We start from the raw sequence: 18,851 nt of genomic DNA, 5'->3' as shown, positions 1-18,851 counted from the left end.
CTAGTTTAGCATGAAATATACCACCAGTCTGTTTTAAATAAGTCTTCTTCTCAATTTTAGAAGCTCAATGACATAATAAATGGAAAGAATTACGACAATATCTCTTATTACGTTATAAAATTATTTTTAAAAAATTTCTCAGTTTAACTTATCTATTTCAAATTAAAAAAAAAAAAAAAATATATATATATATATATATATATATATATATATATATATATATATATATATATATATATATATATATACGATTTTGATTTTTTGAAGTTATCTTTTGTTTTTGTTATTTATATTAAAAATTAACATTGAATTATCATTTGTAAATTCATATAACCTTTCTTCTATCAATCACATTAATGAATTAATTGTTGAGACTATTTTCCTAATTGATTAGTCATAAATTCATATAAAAAGTTAATTTTTAAGTTAATTTTATTATTCATTTTATTTTGCTTTTTCTTAACCGTTTAACTTTTCGAGAAAGTTACTTAAGTATTAAAGGTAATTTTGCTTTATTATCAGAACTTACAAATAAATTGTGTATATGAACACTGTAATTAATAGTGTGTATTCAATGATTACAAACGTTCCTTGTCAGCTATAATCTTATTAACGCATTAAAAAATGATGATGGTTAGTTTTGTTAGCTAAAGATGAAATTCCGCAGCAGAAATCGTAAATTATTATTATTTTATTATTGAATATTAAATTTATGTGCATGCTTCAACAAAAATACCTATGCGAATCTCATTGGTTACAATTTGCGCCAATAAGAAAGAAAAGCTCTAGTAAAGCTCTACTGTAGATAATGTTTTAACCAATGTAAAGAAGCCTAAAGGGGCCTAAAAAGAGGAAGGGGGAGGTTTTCGGGGTAGGTATTTTATTCGCTAAAAGTGTTTGGTGCTTCAGCTAAGCAAATACTTTCAGAATATTCCGTGAAACTGAATATTAATTATCTGTTGTTTGAATGCTGTTAATTACTATCAATACATTTAATTTAATATATTTTTTGAATAAATTTTATTCACTGGTTTAACATTTCTTAAAATTCGCATTTGATGAAACATAAAATGCATTAAATGTTCAATGTGTGCTCATCATATATGCTTACATCATATTTTAACATATATGCTTTAAAATACTTATAATTATTTTAGAATTTTGTATAAACTGGCTTCAAATTTAATTTAGTTCTGTATCAACATATTAAATATATGAAACATATATAATGCTTAATGCCCTAAAGAAATATAATATTCTGTATTGCATTGCTTTTTGTAAAACACAAAACATTAAACAATGTATCGCTTTTTTGAACTTGGTTTTAAACATAAATAGGTAAGATGTTTAAATAACTTTAAACATTTAGTAAAGCTGAAGTAATTTGAGGAAAAGTAAAAATAAATTAATTAATTAAATCTTATTTATAAACAAATACTCTCTTAATTAAAATAAAACAAAATTATTTGATACAAATCTTACAAGGTTATGCTCTTTTAATTCTTTATTATTTTTATTTTCATTATTTTTTTCAAATTCTTGCTACGTAATCTAATTTTGTTATCAATCTAAGTCTCGATAAAATTAAAATTTTTTTCGATCAAATTAAAATGTTTCAAAAATGTTCTAAAAACTTCTATGAAAACAAGATTGCACAAAAATTTTTTTAGATATATCTTCAGTTTTAATAATTAAGTCTCAAAATTAAAAAAAAAAAAAAAAATAGTAGATCACTTTAAGACTCAAAAAAAATCTTTTTTTTTTTAAAATGTGTTAATCATGTTACTTTGTTGCAAAAAATGCTGCATGTTAGTATTACTAGTTTGTTAAATGTTTATGATTGAAATGTTTTCATATTAAAAAAAGAAGAAGTTTAAGCGATATTGATAAATATTTAAAAAAACAAATGTTCGGAGTCAGAAATGCATTGCTCAAAAGTAAAAAGGAGATAATTAATAAGACGAAAAAGAACGAACAAGAAACAAGACGAAAAAGAAAAAAATAATTATTAATTGATAAGACGAATTTCTCCTAAAGCATTAAAAATAAAGCAACTGTAGTAACTATCGGTCAAATATGGAGAATATATTGGTTACAATTCTTCTTATAGCAGGTTTAAAGCAATGAACATTTTTTTTTAATTGATGAATGCCCCCTCCTATTTTGTAATTTAAAAGAAAATGGTTGAAAACTTTTGTGTTAAACGGAAATTATAAATATTCAAACGTTTTGGGATCAAATTACTCATGCATGAATACTTGCAGAGAAATTTTCAGATACCGAAATAGTATACATAAATTAATTTAAAGTAGTGAAAATCAATGTTACTCCCATTTTTAAGCAGATCTCTTTTTCGTTTTTTTTCTTCTTACTTTAGTAAATAATAAAATAATTAAACTATTATTTATATGGTGATTGCAATTGCTATTAATCTTTATTGTATTTATTTTAAAAAGGAATCGTAAAATTTCAGAAATTAGATTTTATTTTATTTTGCATTATCCTTCCAAAAAAATGCTTATTATATACTTATTTTTATTTATTTATTTGTTTACCAAAATTAAAGTTTAGAGTATATATTTCTAATGATGGTGGATGTTTTAGAGCTTTTGTTGTTTTAGAAAAAGGATAGATGTTAATACAAATTTGGTAACAAATTAAACTAAATTGAAGCTATATTTTTTATTAAAAAATGTACTTTTTATTTATTCTGTTGCAACATTCTTAACCCGATTTTTTTCTTTCTTAAAGGTAGGTTTTTTCATACGAAAAATTAAGCGGAAGTTAATACTAAATTGAGAGAGCTGAAATTTATATAAATTGCTTGCTTTTAATCACATTGAATGGCTTATGAAATCTTAATTTCTTTATCATTTGAACTTGCGCAATTGGATTTTTCAAAACATATTCCGCAACTCTTTTATTTCGCGATTACACGCATAACATAACAGAACTGTACTAGTTAGCTGACAAATTTATTATAATTCGTTTAAAAAATAAAATAAACCGCTAATTGGAATTGTATTGCTACTGTCTCCCTCTATCCCTTATTTATTTTATTTTTGTGTAATTCTATTGTAAAAGTTAGATACTCTTTCCGAAAAAGTATTACGATTTAACTGCTCGAAATTCTATCTTTTGTCTTTCTTTTTAATTGAAGAGGTTGACAAATATTTATTTATTTATTGCTTAAAAACAATTCATAAAAGTTTTGAGACAGTTTTCCAAATGAGAAGTCCCGCTCAAAAGTTTTGAGTAAAGAGTGTCTGGCCTGTCGGAAATTTCCAGACGTAGATCAATACGGCGTAGCTAGTAACTTTGTCTGCTGACCTAGTAGGTGCAATCTCTTTTCCAGACTAACGTCTCGTTTTTGGAATAACGTCTCGTAGACGAGATATTTCCCTACCAACTCCGAAGTTTTTCCCTCTTATGGGGAAAATGGAGGGAAAAGTATTTCGCTCGCTTCGGCTGTCGGATATTTGATGATCTTAAGAGTGATTTAATCTGGACTTGAAATTTGTTTTTTGATACAACTTGATGGATGACTGCATTTTCATTTTTTCTTTATATATATATTTTTTTAAATACAGATAATCGTCTTGAATTTTCGAAACTGTTTTTAAAATTGTATCTTAGTTTGTTTTTATAAAATATATCGAGCTTCTTATTTTAACACTTTCTTTTTGAGTTACAAGTTTTTTTTTTAATTTCTTATGAAAATAAAATAAAAACTATTATTTGTATTATCTTTTATCCACCGCAACTATGTTTATGATTCGATTTATTGCTTTTTAAATTGTTTAATGTTTGTTTTTTTACGATTTGTTGAATTTCAGGAGTGCTTTCAATTACCTTTTGACACGTAAAATAGGGCTTTTACAGAAAGATGTAACATAGTTTCACTATTAATTTCAAGACAGGATTATTGTTTTTTTTGTGCACTATTTGTTTTCATCAAATACTACTATAATATTTGTGTTAATAACTCTATTTTCCTCATATGCTCAGCACTGGAAAATGAGGCCATAGTTGCTATATAAATATTTACTCGCGACAGAAAATTGTTTCATTTGCATTGTAATTTTAATATGTCAATCATTATTTTTTTAAATCAGTATTTTTTTTAATCAATCATCAATTAATCAATTTTTTTAATCAATCGCAAATCATTATTTTTTTTAAACTAACATTTCATAATTATTGATTAAAAATGAGAGAAAAAACATCCATCTTGCATTATTTAAACGGAAAGTTTGTGATTCTTAAAAGTGATTTAATCTTCATATTCTTTTATATTTCTCGATCCTTTTTAGAAGAAGTGCAAGTTCCACGTAAATTTATTCGAAAAATACACTAATTTTCAAATTCAATTTTAAAATTACCTCTATATTTGTTTTTATCGAGTATCAAGTATTTTAAAATTTTACTTGCATTAATATTTTTCTTGCATTATAAAAATTATATTTTATAAAATTTTTCTTGCAATTATCGAAAAATTAATTTAATTTGAAGTTATTTGTTTTATTTGATTCATCGTGATACAGATAATTGAATTTTCATTTTTTTTTCCGTAATGCCTTGATTTTTAAAAAAAAATATTTTTATTATAATGGCAAATTCTTTTGCAATTTTTTTTTAAAAATAAAAATGATGTTAAATAAAATAAAAGCTTGTGAGGATTTCTTTTTTTAAGTTTTCCTACAAAGCAATAATGTTTATGATTCGATTTGGAAAATGTTATTGGTTGTTTTTTTCCCATGTATCGATTTATAGAAACAATTTCAAATATTTAATTTAATTTAATTACACGCGTTCGCGCATTGTGTTTCTTCGTTACGGTTTTCTACGACATTAGTATATATATATATATATATATATATATATATATATATATATATATATATATATATATATATATATATATATATATATATATATATATATATATATATATATATATATATATATATATATATATATATATATATATATATATATTAAACGTTTGTCAGTGGGTAATTTTTTGCGGTTAATGCTAAACACTCTATGTCTTTTGTTATTTACAAAAATTAATTTTCTTACTTTTTAATAAAATGTTTTCGAATGTACATAACAGAATTATCCACACTCTAATTAGCATTTTTTTAGAGGGGGAAAAATTGAGATATTTGTAATACTATTTTTAATTCAGATAAAGTGAGCAAAATAAACTTTCTAAATTTGTTTCAACAACAAAAATTCGAATTCTAGAGTTTTCTGTGCAGGGTTATACTGTAAATAATTCCCGATCAAATTACAGTAAAAAGTACTCACACTAGAGATGCCAGTACTTCCGTTGTCGCAAAAGCTCTTTGTTTTAAATTGAATATAAAAATATTTTATTATTGCATACATAAAAATAAATATTTCTGAGACTTAAAAAAATGTTTTAAATATGATATTTTGTACAGTATTTCATGAAAGCTTGTTATACGTAGTTTATTTTAGTCTCTGTTCGAATTAAACCTTTGGACTACAGATTTTAAAAAAATATAAAAAAGGTTTCCAAATGAGGCTTTACTTTTTGTTATTGTAGCTATACGGAAACAGCTTTCACAGTACCAAACACTAGAATATGAAAATCATGTTATTGTATAAAAATGTGATACCACGGATTAAATTGATTGATAAGAAATGTAATGTAATAGATTCATTAAAACCTTTAGTACAAGTACTATACTGATACGACATGGATTATCATTGTTTGTTTCTAAACTTGTTTTCCACCTATTGAACATATTGTTGTGAACGCTTTTCAATTTTAATTAAATATGAAATCAATTTGTTATTTCTAAAAAAATATATGAATTTTTTTTGTATGAAATTAAAAAAGATAATACATAAAATAAAAAATGAGCGATGTTTTATAAAAACTTGTTGTAATGTAAGGAAATTGCTACTAGGAGAAATTCAGGAGAAAAAGTATTTCAAAGTGATTTGTTTTTATTTGATAATGTATAGTTAATTAGAAATATCATAGGATATAATATTAAGAACTATTATATATGAAATATGATTTTTTTGCGGACTGTTAAACTGTAATTTCGGATGGGTTTGGTTAAAGCAAAAATTAATGTCCTGCAAATTATAATTTCATTGGAAATAAACGGTTAAAATGTTTCAAAAAGCTGTTTTTTATAATTTTGTCACGTTACAAAGTTTGTTTTATCCATGTGGTTAATGCGGATCATGTTCATCAAAGTTTTGTTAATGTGGGAAATTGTATTTTAAAATTAAATTTTTTGTTCACGGTTACTTTATTTGGTGTGTTTAATATTTTTTTGAAAACTTCGTACACGGAGAAAAAAATTCTGGACAAATTACCGTACTGTATGGTGGTGGCACTCCTGGTAAAAAGGAAAAGAGTAAATAAACATAATGTTGTTTAATTGAACTAAAATTTAGGGTATTTGAACAAGTAGTTTGATAATTGTACTGTTCATATGGCAACGGTTTGCCGGAAATTAGGATTTTCAAAATCATAGTTCTTTTTCACCCACATTTAGTAAAAAATAAAAAATTTAAAAATAAATTTGACCGAATGAATTGTTTTTATGGTATACTCTAAGGTATAAAGATGAAATTATCACATTTTGCCTCATTTACTACATTTTTTCTCTTATTATAAAACCATATTTTATTGATTATTTTACCGAAGCGTTTTGGTAAAAATTACCGAGTTTTTTTGGTGCTCCCATAAAACTAAGTTAGAAACATTAACCGTAATCTGGTAGTTTCGACCATACTTTTTTCTCAATGCACTATGTCGGACACCTTATAAAAATGTTAACTTACTTTCATGTATTATTTATCTTATTTTCAACGCAAATTGTACGCAATTTTTTAAAATAATAGGAGCCTCCGTCCGTCAATCCACTTAATTGCTTTTGATTCATCGTCCATATTTTTTTACAAATCACTGAACATTTTTTCCCCTTCATAATATACAATTATTGTAGCTTTATGTAAGAACATTGTGTTAATACGTTAATCGTAACGGAATAGACAATTAACGAGATTTTAAAAATAATCATTAGTATTTGAACAAAAGAAATTTATCTAAGGAATACAGATTGTGAAACTCGATAAGAAGAAATAAATAAGATGTAATTTTACTCGTTGATGAGATTCATAACAATTCAAATAGGGAACTATTTTTTCATCGCTCTTTATTAAGTAATTTTTATTTCTGAAATCTTACTATAAATGTTAAGATTTATATCTCACAGCATGTAATTTCTCTCTCTCTTGTTATTTTAAATGGCCTCTACTCGAGGGCGATCTTATGAAGTGAAGAAATAGAGATCTAAGAGAAAAATAATTTTTTTTTATAATAATGGATAAATTATTAATCTTTAAAGCAAAAAATTGAAAAAAGATCACGAAAAAGCATTGAAATTCGCAATAAGTTCACTAACAAAAATGGCTCATTCAGCACGTCAAATTTTAAGTCAGTGGTTGCACTTTAGCAACCTAAAAATGGACCAAACATGTTATTTTCTTCCCCACGAGTTTAAGAGTTAATAATTCTCTAACTAATTGTGGAATCTTAATTATATATATATATATATATATATATATATATATATATATATATATATATATATATATATATATATATATATATATATATATATACTCCCTTTACTTTCCCCTCCCCTCTGCATATCTTCGAATTTTCTAGTCTCTAAATATTATAGAATTTCTGCAGAAAAGCAAAATGTCACATAGAGCAAGAAAAAGTGAAAAAAAATTTCAAGTATAAGCACTTAAAATTGCAGTAACTTTCGAAAAAATTGGAATTTTGAAAGAAAAAAAAGCTGTTTTAAGTTCATACACAAATATAGCCCTTACAGCATATCAAATTTTAAATTAGTAGTTGCATTCCTTTGGCCTGTAGAGCAGCCAGTGTGGTATTTTTTCTTAGAAGTTCATTAGCTCTTAATTCTCGAACTAACAATCGAATGTTACATTTCTTTCTTCCATTGTATTCACTGCCCATTTTCCTACATTTTTTAATAATTTAATGTTTCTAAGTCTTTTAGTTTTTGTGCAGTAAAACAAAATGTAACGTTAAGTTGAACACCCAAAACAGCGATGCGGTGACCCTTACGATTTTTTATTATAGAGATTTTTAATATTTTTTTCTTTCTTTACCTCTTTGCTTTCATTTTTTTTTCGAACAGTTTCACGTTCATAAATTTTTTTCCTGCGCAATATCTTTTTTAAAACTCATGCTCATAAAACTGGTTTAAATAGCTCTTTATTGCTGCATATTTATTTTTATAAGAATCATTATTGCATCGTAGAGAAATAAATACATTATCTTTATTGCAAAAATCACATAGCTGACTAAACAATGAAACTGAAATAGAAAATAAAGAATAATTACATAATTCACCGCTCTAAACAAATAGCGCTACTCTCCTATTGACGTAACATTAAATCCCTCTTAAAGGGATTTTACATAATGCGCCAATCGAAAACTATGTTGTTCTCCGAACTTTCTCCATATCAATTAAAAGAATTTGATTAAAAATAATAATAATAGCACCACTACAATTTATTTACTGTTCTAATCTACATGTATAAATGTAAATGTAAGAATTTATTGAATCCCGCAACAGCGCCAGCTATAACAGAGTAAATGTTATTGGAACTTCAAAACGAGACATGATGGGAGAATAATCCAGGCAAAATTCAGACGGTGTCTGAGTTTGGAGGTTATAGCGAGCGTAAACAACCTTTTCCCAAAGTTCGCCGTTCCGTCGCAGAAAGTTCCTGTGTCTGTCTTTATTTTCTCTATAGCTGTGACGTCAGATACTTCAAGCGATAATTCGCGTTCCAAAAAAGATTTAATTTTTTTTCCTTCCATTTATTTCTTTTATTTAGTCAACACTTTATTTCTATGTTTTGTTACACATTATTTTGGTAGAGAGCTTAGCCTTTATAAGAGGATTTGTTTAGCTTATATTAAATTCTCATGCTTTATATTAATCAATACTTTTGTAACTAATCATCTTCTCTTTTTTTATCTAAACAATTTACGTTTACCCAGCTTTTTTTAATCTCCATTCTTGGTTTGATTATTATTATTCTTTTTATTTAAATTTTTCATTTTTATCCAGAAATTCCTACTTCGGTCTTAATTTTTTTTTTTTTTAATTTTTTTTTTGCTACTTTTATCGATAAATTGCGCAACTTTTAGAATTAATTGCATAATTTACTTAATTTATTTTAAAGTTACCCATTATTGTATAAGTTTAAAAATTTTCCTACTATTACTTATTTATTTATTGTTAATTAATCATAAGGAATTAAACTTGTTAATTATAGAAAGGGTATGATCCTGTCCTTTAATTAATTGCCTTATTTGCTTTATCACTTTAAAGTTACATATTCATTGTATAAATTTAAAAATTGTCTCACTATTAATTATTCGTAAATTGTTATAAATTGATTACCCTGAATACCGAATTATAATGAATTAAATTACCTATTTATATTACGGGTATGATTACGGTGAAGATCTTTGTTCGGTTTAGTTGACCTAAATTTGTTTATAGTTTCAATTTTCAAAATCTTTGAACTATAAATTCATACTGTGTGCTTACGAATGATGTCTTTGTAAAATGAATATGTTTGAGAATAGTTTTCAATAATTTAAACCTTTATGTCAGGATTGCGTTCATTTAGTCGGTGCGTTTATTTTCGAACATAGTCTGTCTTTGTACCAGAGCTGGCTAAATAATCTCAAAAGTTGAAGCGGTTGGAGGGCATGAAAAATACACATTTAATGTTTTATAGTATATGTTTTCAACATAACAATATCATTTATGCGGTAAGTTTTTCAATTATTTCTATGCCCTCTCCTCTCCAAATAATTAGACAAAAGGAACATTTATTTTTAAATCGAGATGATCATTAAAAAAACATTTGATCTTCAAATATTGCCTGACTTTTTACCAGAGCTGAAATAAATCCAAATAATAAATCATAAATGCTAAAGAAATATTTTTTCTGCATAGACGTTCGAAGACAATGTTTTTTTGAAAAAAGAGTGAGATTTCTTAGAATACGTTAATTTGTTATGATATTTAATACGATTAGTGACACAAAAATTTAAAAGTCTACAAACGAAGACAAAAATTCAATTTAAATAATATTTTAAATTTAAAAAAAACTATAAAATACATTTTGTAGTTCAAAAATTTAAATTCTTACTGTTTACAATGATTTTTCATAAATTTTTAGTAGAAAGTAAATAATAAATCGGATGTTTGGAAACTTGCACTAATTTTTCAAATTCTTGTTTCATTGCTTGAGGTATATTTTATTATTATATTATAAATTTCCAAATTGTTCTTAGCGGTATTTATTTTTAATCATAATCACCATAAAACTTAGACTTTACTAAATATGATAAAAAATGTTATTGATGGTTTAAAATTTACAAGTGATGATATGATAAGTTTTATATAATATGAAATGATTTGAAATTAATTTTGAAAAGTTTAATAATTTTTTCACACATATATAAGAGTTATTATCAGAGTAAGCTAAAGGAAAACTGATATACCATTTGTATACTGATATACCTGAATACCATTTGTTCTAATGATCTGATTTTTACATTTTAATACCAATCTTAATAGTTCTAAGAATTATCGTCACGTATACTAATTAATTAAACTAACTAGTAATTAAATTACAGAATCACTCAAAAAAGCTCTGAATAAACATTTTTTTCTCTCTCGGCAGACTTATTTTTATGTGGGGAGGGGGAGCTGTAATCTTGTAACACTTTCCCAATATTTTAATCAAGAGAGGGATCGAAGGTTTTGGTCTCACTTTAATGTCATTGAATATTCCACCATATTTCGGAAACTTTTTAAGCGAATCGAAAAAATTAAATTGCACGCAATTATAAAATCTATTTATACAGAAATTTTGAATTGTGAGGTAGACAAATATTCCATCATTTACATAATTTTTAATGATAAAATACAAAATTTGACTGAAATTGATAAATTAGTTCTTCAGAAGTAAATTAAAAGACAAAAAACCTTTTTTGAAATTTTAGCTTTAAATTTAAGCTTGATTGATTCGCTCACATTTGTAATTTGACTTTTGTAATTGTAATTTGACTTTTAAAATTATAGGAAAATTTGTGTACTTTAAAATTCAAGAATATTCTGTAATGTAAGTTTAATTTTAGCTACTAAATTGTTTTATTTTTGAAATTCAGTAATTTAAAATTTCCGAATATTATGATTTTCTTGTCATATTAAAAATTTTTTTTTCAATTATTTCTTAGTATGTAAATGAATAGTGAACTAATGAAATTGTGTACCTACAAATTTACCTTATAATTATACATACGCAATTGATGCTATAATATGTAAACGTATAGTTAATTTATGAATTTGTGTATATCTATAAATTACTCCTAGAATTATCTTTACGTAGTTGATAATATGCCATAATAAGGAAAATAAAGTATAATTATAAATTAGAATAATTAATGTATAAATATATTAATTTTTCATAAAAATTATAAAATTAATATATAAATATATTAATTTTTCATAAAAATTATAAAATTAATATATAAATATATTAATTTTTCATGACATATTATATCATTTCTCAAAGAATTTACTTGTTTTATTAAGAAAAAACCAAATATATTTCAAAATATTCAATATCGAAATAAATTTGCTTAAAATATTTTTGTAATTTTATATACATATACGCAAAATAAAATAAATTGAACTGTCTACTTATTGTTATTTAAAGCTTACGTAACTTATGCACTGTAATATTTATAAGTGTCTATGATGTTTATTGCTATGAAATCTACTTTTAAAAATGCAATGTTAGTTCACTTTACGAACTAATTTTATATTAGTTAATAGTTATAAAATGAACATCCGCAAAATAAACATAAACTTTCAAATGCCAATGAGTTTTTTTATTATTTATTTATTATTATTATTTTTAATTGACATAGTGCTGTCATGGGAAATAATTTGTCCGTAGAGAAGAATTCGAGAGAATAATGTACGCTTCAGTAAATTATTAATGGTTCTTATTATGGCCTGTAGATGGCAGCACTACGGAACTTAAATGGGACCGCGTGCTGCAATAGATTTGTTTTAAAACTAGAAAGAAACAAAGAATTTGAAGTATTTTTTGAGAGACAAACTGTAAATATTTCTATTTAAGAAATCTATTTGATTTTGTAATTAAATGTTCTTAAAAGAATCATAGTTGAAGTTGATTTTTATAACTAATTTAAGTTAATAATTTATTATGCTAAAAATTCTTTAATTAAAAACATATTTTATACATTATTAATTGTAATAAATATTGTTTAAAAAATACAAAATTTCGTAGATAATTTAACTTATTGTTATAGTTATTTTCACTTTCTAAGTATTTCATTAGCTAGTGACATAACACATAAAATTTGATTAAAAACTATTGGATTTAGCCGCTTGGGGGCACTGTAAGCTGTCTTGTGATGTACGTATATTAAATAAATTCCATATTGTTTAGATGTTACTTCTATGGTTATGGCATGTCTTTTTTTAAAAGCTATTTGCATCTAGCATCATTAATATTGTTACAAGTTTAATTTTTTGATATATTGTAGTATTTATTTGGAATAATAGAAGTTTCAGTCTTTACATTGTATCTTCCAAAAAAGGATAATTTTTTTTAATAAAAATATTCTTTAATTTGTTTTAAAAGTAAAACTGAATCTTAACAAGCGAAACATTTTTTTTTATTCTTCCTTATAGTTTTAAATTAATTCATATACTTAATCCTCTCTCGCTTAGGGTAGCATCTGAGATACATAATTTGGACTATTCTTTCAAATATCCTTTTTTTCTTTTTATTTGAGATTTTTTTTTCTAACACACCACATACACGAACACTTTTATTTTTTATTTATTCATTATTATTATCTTAAATGGGCATTTTTATTGCGGTTTTTTTTAATTATTATTATTATTAGTAGTAGTAATAAAACTTTGCAAATATTTGGTCTATTTCAATTTTAATTTTTTTTTTTTTTTTAAGTAATTGAGAAATTCTTCCAGTGTAGAACGGTATTAAAACGAAAAAGAAATTGAATTTAAATAAACGGAATGGAATCATTTAATTTATTAATTATTATTATTTATTATCATTATTTATTATATTTAAATATTCATTATTTCTCAATATCATTATTTATTAATTTTATCACTAAAATTACAACGCTTGATGACAATTAACACGGTAGAGTATGTATAAGAATAAGGTGTAAGATATTTCATAACCAGGATTTGTGGTAACTGTTTTCCGACTCTTAAAGATAATTATTTTCTCATTAATCTTGGCGAAATTTCGGTCGAGCATCTTAAATTTCAGTAAACAAATGTTCGTGACACAGACTGCGAGAGAAATCGAAGTTGACTGCCCCATTAGGTTGTCCCAACTCTTCTTCAATGAGTTACGGCGAGATGACACCTGGAATAGTTTCAGACAGTGTCTAGTCGATGTTTATTTGCAGGCGATTCTGCACACTCCCCCCTTTTTATTCCAGCTTATGCACGGTAGAGCACCCACTTCTTATATCACGTCCACGTCATCTTCATTTTTTTTAAAAAATTGTTTTTGCATAAAATGTTCTAAGAATTAGAAATCTTAAGTAAAATCAAGTATTAGTTAGATTGAATTATTCTTTCGTACTTTTCAGCGTAACTGTCTACAATGAAAATCAATGTTGTCTTGATAGTCTAGACATGGTTCATTAAAACTTTATTTAACTTCGTGGGAGGAGTTTTAGTTGTACAAGAGTTTTTTTTTTCTTTCTGTTATGAAACTTAACAACAACAAAAAAATTTAATAAAGAGATTTGTCAAACTGTCACCCTTCTTTGGGTTTTTATTATTTTTAGTATAAGAAAGAATGCAGTTCATTACTTCATATTCCGAAAATCTTCAATAATAATTAAAAAGTTACTCGACTTATTTAATATTTAAAAGGTTTTAAGTAATTGTCCGAGACATAATTAATGTAATTTATTATGACATATATAAGAACGTTACTTAGTGGTTTAAATTTAAATGCATGCAGTGTTTGTGGCAGGCCCCACCTAGGAAAAATTCGTATATATATATATATATATATATATATATATATATATATATATATATATATATATATATATATATATATATATATATATATATATATATATATATATAAATCCATTTCTTATTTTTACTCCACTCCACGCCGATAAGTTTGTTTTCTGCTTTCTTTTATTTCAAACTCATTTTCAACTGCATTTTATTTTTTAGCGATATAGACACATTATAAATAGTAATTCTTATATTAGAATAATTATTCTTTATTCAGAAATATCGCATTTATCGTAAAGGATGTGTCCTGTTGAAGACCTTTACGTTTTCCCATTAAAAGTTTTTTTATTTGATTATTCTTTTTTGTATATATATATATATATATATATATATATATATATATATTGCTTTTATAATATGAACTATAATACAGTGAAACCTCACATTACGCATTACGGGCACTACTATGAAACGGGCGTCTCTCATTACGAGCATTATTTTAATTCCTCGTAAATCTTTGATGAATAAATCCTTAAATATTCTCTCTGCAAAACGTATACTCCCGTAACCGGACGTGGAGTGTAATTTATGCCCTGAAACGTAATTTTCAATTTCTTCATCACTTTTTTCTACATTTGAAAAAAAAAATCCTTTCGTGGTTTAATTAAATAGATATAGTTTTCTTTCTCTCCGTATTTGTAGAGAAATTTTTTGCTGTACTGTTGTTTGGATCAAAATTACTAAATTGAACATTGCTAACCGCAAAATCAAACAGTTCAGTCCTTTGCCTGTTATAATATAAATAAACAAAATGCCAATAAAATGTCTATCAAGAAAAACTAGATGCTGCCACGATAGTGTATGGACTTACTTCATTACTTATTCGGTATCACTTGGACGAAACATTTTTAGTTTTTGGAATTGTTTTAAATAAACCTTACTCTCTTCCAAACCGTTCCGAACAAGCAATAATGCGTTTTTAAATTTAATTATTTATTTGAAATAATCATTTTTCTTTTATAACCGTCGTTTAACAACCGACACAATTTTTGGCTTCACGACCGCTGATGTTCAACTACGTAGTCTTGTAATTTTGAACCCAATCCAGAAGACAAGGGAACTCCTGGATCAAGTATTGGGAGAAATTTGTGTTCATGGAGGACTTTTTGATGGCACTAACAAGCATTTGCTTTGCATGGAGAAGGAAGACTACGAAAACTTCCAACGGTTAGCCTGACGGTAAAGGGACTCTAAATCCGTCTACCACTGAGGATATTTCATGTCAGCACTGTGGTTGGTGCAAGCCGGGTGCGGAATTCCTATCGACCACCTATCGCTGGGAAATGAACCTGGTTTACCTCATTGGAAGGCGAACGCTCTATCCCCTAAGCGGCTCTAAATGATCAGTTTGTAGTGCTTCGGTAGATTATCTGGATAGCATAATATTATTAGTCTGAATAACACAAGTTTTTAATTCCCAAAATTTGGAATCTCGCTGATAGAATTTCACTAATAGCAAATTATAGTTAAAGTAATTTGATTTCATGTTGTCTGATTCATGAAGTTCGAAATATATAAACTATTTGATTATCGACAGTTTGTTTTGTCTGAAACGATATAGGAATAAAACGTGATTAACATAACAATTTTCATGAAATGGAATATTCCCATTGTAATAGAAAAAAAGATGATGACAACTTTATGATATTATGCTGCTTTTTTTCTTTCTCTTTATTCTTTTCTTTGTCAGCTGCCATATTGACGCTTTTTTTCTTTTTTTGGTAATAGTTCAATACATTTATTTGTTCAATATGTTTCCACAATTTGTAATAAAAAAAAGACTTTCAAATATAATGAAATTTTATGAGTGGTTTATATAGCCTCGCACATTTAACCTTCTCTTAATCAAATATAGTTTAAGATAGTTTATACATTAATTTTTTGATCAAAATAATAATATTTGCAAGTGTACATCAACTGAATATGGAATAGAGGGAAAATACAATCTAATGCAAATAAAATAAGTAAAGATTCAACTGCATTTTCTGTAATAAGAATGTTAGTTGTACAATTAAATACAAGCAATAATAAAAATTGGAAGAAAAAAGTAAGCGGTCAATTTGTCTTAGGAGAAAAAATTCTCTATTTATATAAAAGCGAAAGTCTGTCTGGATATGTTCGCTAATGACCCGAGAACGGGAGCACCGAGATGGATCATGTTTTTTCTCAGCATTTTGCTCATTTTCAAGGGGGCAGGATATTATAAATAATCACCTCTCTCCGGTATTATGTGGTTCGGGCTCAGAATCGAATATACGAAATTGCATTGATGAAGACCATTGTCAGAGATTAAAATGTACGTTGTCATAGAAACAGCATTTTTACAAAATACTTTTTAAAAAATAGACGATTCTTAACCACTAGAAAAAAATAAATGTCTTTAAAGCTCGTTAAACTCATAGTTTACGTGCAAATGTAAAGCTTTTTGGAAACAAATATGCAAGCTGTCGAATATTCGAGAAATATTATATTTGATCGTCAGTGGTAATGTTAAACATAATATTACATAAATATACATCTTATTCGTCCAAACGGTATTTCAATTTCAAAGCTTTTAAATTCATTAAATTCTAATACTAAAACATTTCAATACTAACTATTAATAATAATAATTACCAGTTTAGCACTTTTTTGTTCACGAGTTTCAAATCCTCAAACTTTATATTCTTATAATTCAAATAAAAATATCATAAACTTTATAAAAAATAATCACTACGTACTATGAAGCCAAGTTCGCCAACGTTTAGGCCAAGTTCGTATTCGCCAAGTTCGCAACGTGACTATTATTTTATCCCTTCAACATCAGGTTCTGATTTACACTGGTTACGGGCTAAAGTTAATACAAATAGGTGTATCGAATATGACGTTATCGTAAATATTATACAAAACGATAATTGGGTACTTGCACTTCAAGAGGAAAAAGACAACCAATACCCACGCATGTGACCTATGACGTTAGCACCAGCTAATCTTTATCAGCAACATGGAGTATTTAAGTTAAACTAAGTTTCTCTGCATAACTTAAAATGTTAATTAACGTTAAGTTAATAAAATACAGAACCGTATCACTCATCGAATTTGCTGAAATATAACTCTTTCTAGTCTACTTCTTTTACTTAACTTAGATTTATTATATGTGTATGTATTTTATTATAACCGTGATATATTTTTATTTTGTGTACCTGGCAACTTCGACGCATAATAAGTTTGTTTATGTTCTACATGACTTCTTGCCTGTCTTTGTGTTAATTCTTTGTGTAAATATATAGTGGAAGAATTGAAAACTTTATGAAAGAATCTTTGTGTAAGAATATAGGCTATGTGTTACTTAAAAGAATTGATACTTGTCTCACAAATAGTACCTTATAGTAATTGGTACTTTCACTCTTTTACATCTGTGTTTTCTTTTAATGTTCATTATTTAGTACCAACAGTTAAAACGTTAGAGACAAAACAGAAACCAAAACAGTAACAGTTGATACTTTCACTCTTTTACATCTGTGTTTTCTTTTAAAGTTTATTATTCAGTACCAACAGTTAAAACAGTTAGAGACAAAACAGTAACAGCTAACAGTTAGTTAGTGTTAAAGACTTGGTGTAATATAATAAGTCGGAGTTTTTTAAATTATTTAAGAGAGCCTTTTTTAAAGGCTTTTTGATGAAAAACACGATTTCCTTGTAGAAAATTAAATGCTTGTATGCCATCTAGTGAAAACTCGAGAAGCTTATTATGCACCCATCTGAAAAAAACACTAAAGCGAATTTTAATAGAAAAAGTGCCGTCTTTCAGAGAAATGTGGCTTATTGAGCCCTAGTCTATCAGTTGTACCATTATATCTAATAAAATTAAAGATTAAAATTCATTCCAGTATTTATTTTTAAGATTTTGCTTTAAGGTCTCTAATGTTATTGCGAAAAATCTAAATTATATAGATAAATATATAATCAAATTCATTAAAAAAGTTGATTTCATTTGTGTAGTTTTCATGAAGTTGTGTAGCAAGAACCAATACAGCAATCGTGTAGTTTTTTTGAATTCGTAAGTAACTACCGGTTGAAAATGACAAAGGAGAAAGATGAGAACATTGAAAAAAATTTCCTTTCAACTGACTTTCCTAAAAAAAGAGGATCTTGCATCCCTTTTTGAAATCTCTTCCTGAAAATATTATACCTTCCTCATAAAAACCGACTCCCTTACAGCATCATTCGTTAACATTCCTGTAAGTTGACTAACGGGTTAAATAAGGTGGACTCGAATTAGGAATTGTTTCTGGGATAAAGCACGAGTTTGTCAGTTTTGTTTTTAGCAATGAGACCGAGAAGGTTTTAAATCGTTCGATGCTATTTCTTTTTACTTATCCAGCTTACTTTTCGATTCATTACTATTTATTTCAATAATATGAGAAGTGCAACATAGCATATTCCTTTCCAAAAGAAGAGGGAAAATAATCGTAAATATCTTCTGTACATTTCTTTCAATGATATTTGTGCAAATATATTCATTTTCTAGTCAAATGCCAAAGCATTTGACTAGAAAAGGAATAAATTTTACATCTTTTACAAAATGAATATTGTAAAAGGTTGTTTCATGTTTCCATATGATAGATGCATTTA

General features: G+C 26.0%; 1 protein-coding gene and 1 long non-coding RNA gene across 5 annotated transcripts in view; one reads left to right on the top strand and one right to left on the bottom strand.

Annotated features, from left to right (window-relative positions):
- LOC139426938 (uncharacterized) overlaps positions 1-17,058 on the bottom strand; it is a 63,101-nt gene extending 46,043 nt beyond the window's left edge. Inside the window, exon 1 of the long non-coding RNA XR_015429224.1 lies at positions 16,958-17,058. This is a non-coding gene — a long non-coding RNA (uncharacterized LOC139426938). The remainder of the gene's footprint in view (positions 1-16,957) is intronic.
- Positions 1-18,851, top strand: part of LOC107443843 (uncharacterized) — a 167,907-nt gene that overhangs the window by 31,909 nt on the left and 117,147 nt on the right. The gene's annotated exons all lie outside the window — the stretch shown is intronic.

The sequence above is a fragment of the Parasteatoda tepidariorum genome, chromosome 9 (genome assembly GCF_982258835.1).
Source record: "Parasteatoda tepidariorum strain Cologne lab strain chromosome 9, Ptep-v5.0, whole genome shotgun sequence".
NCBI lineage: Eukaryota > Metazoa > Arthropoda > Arachnida > Araneae > Theridiidae > Parasteatoda > Parasteatoda tepidariorum.
Note: the sequence above shows the minus strand (reverse complement) of the source record. Positions and strands in the feature narration are given on the sequence as shown.